Consider the following 5,847-nt stretch of genomic DNA (forward strand, 5'->3'; position numbering starts at 1 on the left):
TTCACTGCTTTTTCTTGCTTCAAGAATCAATTTTCATGATTTTTCAGATCATCAATAACATTTCTCTTTTTCATCATTCTTTAAAGAGCCAACAATTTTAACATTCATAAACAACAAGATCAAAAATATGCACTATTTAACCATTCATTCAGAAAACAAAAAGTATTGTCACCACATCAATATAATTAAATTAAATTCAAGGACAATTTTTGAAATTTATGTACTTCTTGTTCTTTTGAATTAAAAACATTTTTCATTTAAGAGAGGTGAAGGATTCATGGAATTATTGATAGCTTTAAGACATAGTTACTAAATACTAATGATCATGAAGTAGAGACACAAAACATAAATAAACATGAAGCATAAAAATTGAAAAACAGAGAAATAAGAAAAGGAATGAGTCCACCTTAGTGAGAGTGGCGCCTTCTTGAAGAACCAATGGTGCTCTTTGAGCTCCTCTATGTCTCTTCCTTGCTTCTGTTGCATGATCCCTAGTAATTTTGGTGCTCCTATCCTTAGTTGTTCCCAATAATTGTATGGAGTACAATTTATCCCCTGAGGTATCTCAGGGATCTCTTGATTTGCAGTCAAATGTTCTACCACTGAGCTATAAACCCTTTAGATGAGTCTTTCCATCTCCCATGAATCAGAGGTGGAAGCTTTTGTCTTCCCTTTTCTCTCTTTTTTTTTTAGGTTTCTCTGGCCTTAGGTGCCATCAATGGTTATGGAAAAACAAAAAGCTATGCTTTTACCACACCAAACTTAGAAAATTGCTCGCCCTCGAGCAAGAGAATAAAGAAAAGATGAAGAATAAGAAGAAGATATGGAGGAGATGGAGGGATGTGTGTATTCGGCTATAAGGGTGGGATTGGGTGGGAAAGAGAATTTGAATTTTGAAGGTAGGTGGGGTGTATGGGGAAGAGTGGATAGATGTGAGTGGTGAATGAAAAACAGAAGGGATGACCATGAATGGAGAGAGAGAGGGTGAGCTAGGTAGGGATCCTGTGGGGTCCACAGATCCTGAGGTGTCAAAAATTTACATCCCTACACCAATTAGGCATGTAGAATGCCTTTGCATACAATTCTGGCGTTTAAACGCCGAAGTGATGCTCAATCTGGGCGTTCAACGCCCAATTGTAGCATGTTTCTGACGTTCAACGCCAGATCCATGCTCTGTTCTGGCATTGAACGCCAGCCAGATGCTCCTTACTGGCGTTTAAACACCAGTAAGTCCTTCCTCCAGAGTGTGATTTTTCTTCTGCTATTTTTGATTCTGTTTTTAATTTTAATATTTTTTTCGTGACTCCACATGATCATGAACCTAATAAAACACAAAATAACAATAAAAATAAAATTAGATAAATAAAAATTGGGTTGCCTCCCAACAAGCGCTCTTTTAATGTCACTAGCTTGACAGTGGACTTTCATGGAGCCTTAGAAAAGTTCAGACCACGATGAAGTCCTCCCAACACCAAACTTAGAGTTTGAATGTGGGGTATTCTCAACACCAAACTTAGAGTCTGGTTGTGGCCTTCCAACACCAAACTTAGAGTTTGATTGTGGGAGCTTTGTCTGACTCTGTATTGAGAGAAGCCTTTCATGCTTTCTCTCCAGTGTTATAGAGGGATGGCCGTGTGCATTAAACACAAGGTAGTCCCCATTCAATAGAAGGACTAATTCTCCTCTGTTAACATCAATCATAGCTCCTGCTGTGGCTAGGAAAGGTCTTCCAAGGATGATGCATTCATCCTCCTCCTTCCTAGTGTCTAAGATTATGAAATCAGCAGGGATGTAGAGGCCTTTAACCATTACCAACACATCCTCTACTAATCCATAAGCTTGTCTTACTGACTTGTCTGCCAATTGTAATGAGAATAAGGCAGGATGTACCTCAATGATCCCCAGTTTTTCCATTACAGAGAGTGGCATATTGTTTATGCCTGACCCTAGATCACACAGAGCCTTGTTAACGGTCATGGTGCCTATGGTACAGGGTATTAAGAATTTACCAGGATCTTGTCTCTTTTGAGGTAAAGTTTTCTGAACCCATGTATCTAGTTCACTAATGAGCAAGGGAGGTTCACCTTCCCAAGTCTCATTACCAAACAACTTGCCGTTCAGCTTCATGATGGCTCCTAGATATTGAGCAACTTGCTCTCCAGTCACATCTTCATCCTCTTCTGAGGAAGAATAGTCTTCAGAGCTCATGAATGGCAGAAGGAGATTTAGTGGAATCTCTATGGTCTCTATATGAGCCTCAGATTCCCTTAAGTCCTCAATAGGGAACTCCTTCTTGTTTGAGAGATGTCCCAGGAGGTCTTCCTCACTAGGATTTTCGTCCTTCTCCTCCCTTGTGCATTCGGCCATATTGATTACATCAATGGCCTTGCACTCTCCTTTTGGATTCTCTTCTGTATTGCTTGGGAGAATACTGGGAGGAGTTTCAATGACTTTCTTACTCAGCTAGCCCACTTGTGCCTCCAAATTTCTGATGGAGGACCTTGTTTCACTCACAAAACTTAAAGTGGCCTTAGACAGATCAGAGACTAAATTTTCTAAATTAGAGGGGCTCTGCTCAGAATTCTCTGTCTGTTGCTGAGAAGATGATGGAAAAGGCTTGTTATTGCCTAGCCTATTTCTTCTACCATTATTAAAGCCTTGTTGAGGCTTTTGTTGATCCTTCCATGAGAAATTTGGATGATTTCTCCATGATGAATTATAGGTGTTTCCATAAGGTTCACCCATGTAATTTACCTCTGCTATTGCAAGGTTCTCAGGATCATAAACTTCTTCAGAAGATGCCTCTTTAGTACTATTGGATGCATTTTGCCATCCATTCAGACTTTGAGAAATCATGTTGACTTGCTGAGTCAACACTTTATTCTGAGCCAATATGACATTCGGAGCATCAATTTCAAGAACTCCCCTCCTCTGAGGCGTCCCATTATTCACGAAATTCCTCTCAGAAGTGTACATGAATTGGTTATTTGCAACCATGTCAATAAGTTCTTGAGCTTCTGCAGGCGTTTTCTTTAAGTGGATGGATCCACCTGCAGAATGGTCCAATGACATTTTGGAAAACTCAGATAGACCATAATAGAATATATCTAATATGGTCCATTCTGAAAACATGTCAGAAGGACACTTTTTGGTCATCTTCTTGTATCTTTCCCAAGCTTCAAAGAGGGATTCACCATCTTTTTGCTTGAAGGTCTGAACATCCACTCTAAGCTTGCTCAACTTTTGAGGAAGAAAGAATTTATCCAAGAAGGCCGTGACCAGCTTATCCCAAGAGTCCAGGCTATCTTTAGGTTGTGAGTCCAACCATGTTCTAGCTCTGTCTCTTACAGCAAAAGGGAAAAGCATGAGCCTGTAGACTTCAGGATCTACTCTATTCATCTTAACAGTCTCACAAATCTGCAAGAACTCAGTTAAAAACTGATAAGGATCTTCAAATAAAAGTCCATGAAACTTGCAGTTCTGTTGCATTAAAGCAACTAATTGAGGTTTCAGCTCAAAATTGTTTGCTCCAATGGCAGGAATTGAGATGCTTCTTCCATCAAACTTGGACGTGGGTTTAGTAAAATTACCAAGAATCCTTCTTGCATTATTGTTGTTGGGTTCGGCTGCCATCTCCTTCTCTTGTTTGAAAATTTCAGAAAGGTTGCCTCTTGATTTTTGTAATTTAGCTTCTCTTAGTTTCCTCTTCAGAGTCCTTTCAGGTTCGGGATCAGCTTCAACAAGAGTGCCTTTTTCTTTGTTCCTGCTCATATGAAAGAGAAGAGAACAAGAAAAGAAGAGGAATCCTCTATGTCACAGTAAAAAGGATCCTTATTATTAGTAGAAGAAGAAAGGGGATAAGGATTAAGAAGAAGGAATAATCCAAACACAAGGGTAAAGATAGGGGCAGTGATTTGAGATGAAGAGAGGTGAAGAAAAGTGTTAGTAAATAAATAAATAAATAAATAGAAGAAGAGAAGAGAGAGAGAATTTCAAAAATAATTTTGAAAAAGTAGTTAGTGATTTTCGAAAATTAAAGATAAGTTAGAATTAAAATTAAAATTTAAAATAATTAGTTAATTAAAAAGAATTTTTGAAAAAGGGATGAGATATTTTCGAAAATTAGAGAGGGAGAAGTAGTTAGGTGGTTTTGAAAAAGATAAGAAACAAACAAAAAGACAAATAGTTAGTTGAAAAAGATATAAAAATCAAATTTGAAAAGATAAGAAGATAAGAAGTTAGATAAGATATTTTCAAATCAAATTTTGAAAAAGATAAAATTTTGAAAAAGATATGATATAAAGATATGATAAAAAGATAAGATAAAAAGATAAGATTTTTAAGAAAAAGATATATTTTTTAAAAAAAAAAGAATTAATTTTTAAAATTAAAATTAATTACTTGACTAACAAGAAACTAAAAGATATGATTCTAGAATTTAAAGATTGAACCTTTCTTAACAAGAAAGTAACAAACTTCAAATTTTTGAATCAATCACATTAATTGTTAGCATAATTTTCGAAAATTTTGAAATAAAATTAAGAAAAAGATTTTGAAAAATATTTTTTTATTTTCGAAAATAAATAAAAAATGAGAAAGATTTGATTTTTTTGAAAAAGTTTTGAAAAGATAAGATTTTTAAAATTGAAAATTTGACTTCACTTGTAAGAAACAACTAATTTTAAAAATTTTTGACCAAGTCAACTCAAATTTTCGAAAATTTGGAGAGAAATAAGGAAAAGATTTTTTTTAATTTTTAAATTTTTAATGATGAGAGAGAAAAACACAATTATGACCCAAAACATGAAAATTTTGGATCAAAACCAATTATGCATGCAAGAACACTATGAATGTTAAGATGAACACCAAGAACACTTTGAAGATCATGATGAACATCAAGAACATATTTTTGAAAAATTTTTTATGCAAAGAAAACATGCAAGACACTAAACTTAGAATTCTTTAATGCATGGACACTATGAATGCAAAAATGAATATGAAAAACAACATACAACACAAAACAAGAAAACAACAAGATTAAACAAGAAGACTTGTCAAGAACAACTTGAAGATCATGAAAAACACCATGAATGTATGAATTTTCGAAAAATGCAAGAAAAATTTTCTAAAGCATGCAATTGACACCAAACTTAAAAATTGACTCAAGACTCAAACAAGAAACACAAAATAATTTTGGTTTTTATGATTTTATGATTTTTTTTGTATTTTTATTATTTTTTTTCGAAAATTATATTTTTGAAAAACGAAAATAAAGAAAAAATTTTTGAAAGATTTTTGAAAACTTTTTTGAAAGGAAAATAAAAAGAAAATTACCTAATCTGAGCAATAAAATGAACCGTCAGTTATCCATACTCGAACAATCCCCGGCAACGGCGCCAAAAACTTGGTGGACGAAATTGTGATCATCAACAACGACTCCAAAGGCTTGGTGCTCTCAAATGTGAATCACACTTTGTCACAACCCTGCACAACTAACCAGCAAGTGTACTGGGTCGTCCAAGTAATACCTTACGTGAGTAAGGGTCGATCCCACAGAGATTGTTGGTATGAAGTAAGCTATGGGCATCTTGTAAATCCCAGTCAGGCGGATTTAACATGATTAAGAGATTATTGGTTTAAATAAAGATAATAAAATAAACAAAAAATAAAGATAAAGTTACTCATGTAATTCAATGGTGGGAATTTCAGATAGGTGTATGGAGGTGCTGTGTTCCTTCTGAATCTCTGCTTTCCTACTTCTTCCTTATAGTTTTTCATCACTCCTTTCTATGGTAAGCTATATGTCGGGCATCACTGTTGTCAATGCCTACATCCCATCCTCTCAGT

The 5,847-nt window shown here is 35.1% G+C and overlaps 1 non-coding gene across 1 annotated transcript; it reads left to right on the forward strand.

Annotated features, from left to right (window-relative positions):
* Nucleotides 1-3,130: 3,130 nt before the first annotated feature.
* Nucleotides 3,131-3,234, forward strand: LOC112793050 (small nucleolar RNA R71). The gene has a single exon (XR_003197760.1). It is a non-coding gene; the product is annotated as a small nucleolar RNA R71 (small nucleolar RNA).
* Nucleotides 3,235-5,847: the final 2,613 nt, after the last annotated feature.

This window comes from Arachis hypogaea, chromosome 3 (assembly GCF_003086295.3).
Source record: "Arachis hypogaea cultivar Tifrunner chromosome 3, arahy.Tifrunner.gnm2.J5K5, whole genome shotgun sequence".
Lineage (NCBI taxonomy): Eukaryota > Viridiplantae > Streptophyta > Magnoliopsida > Fabales > Fabaceae > Arachis > Arachis hypogaea.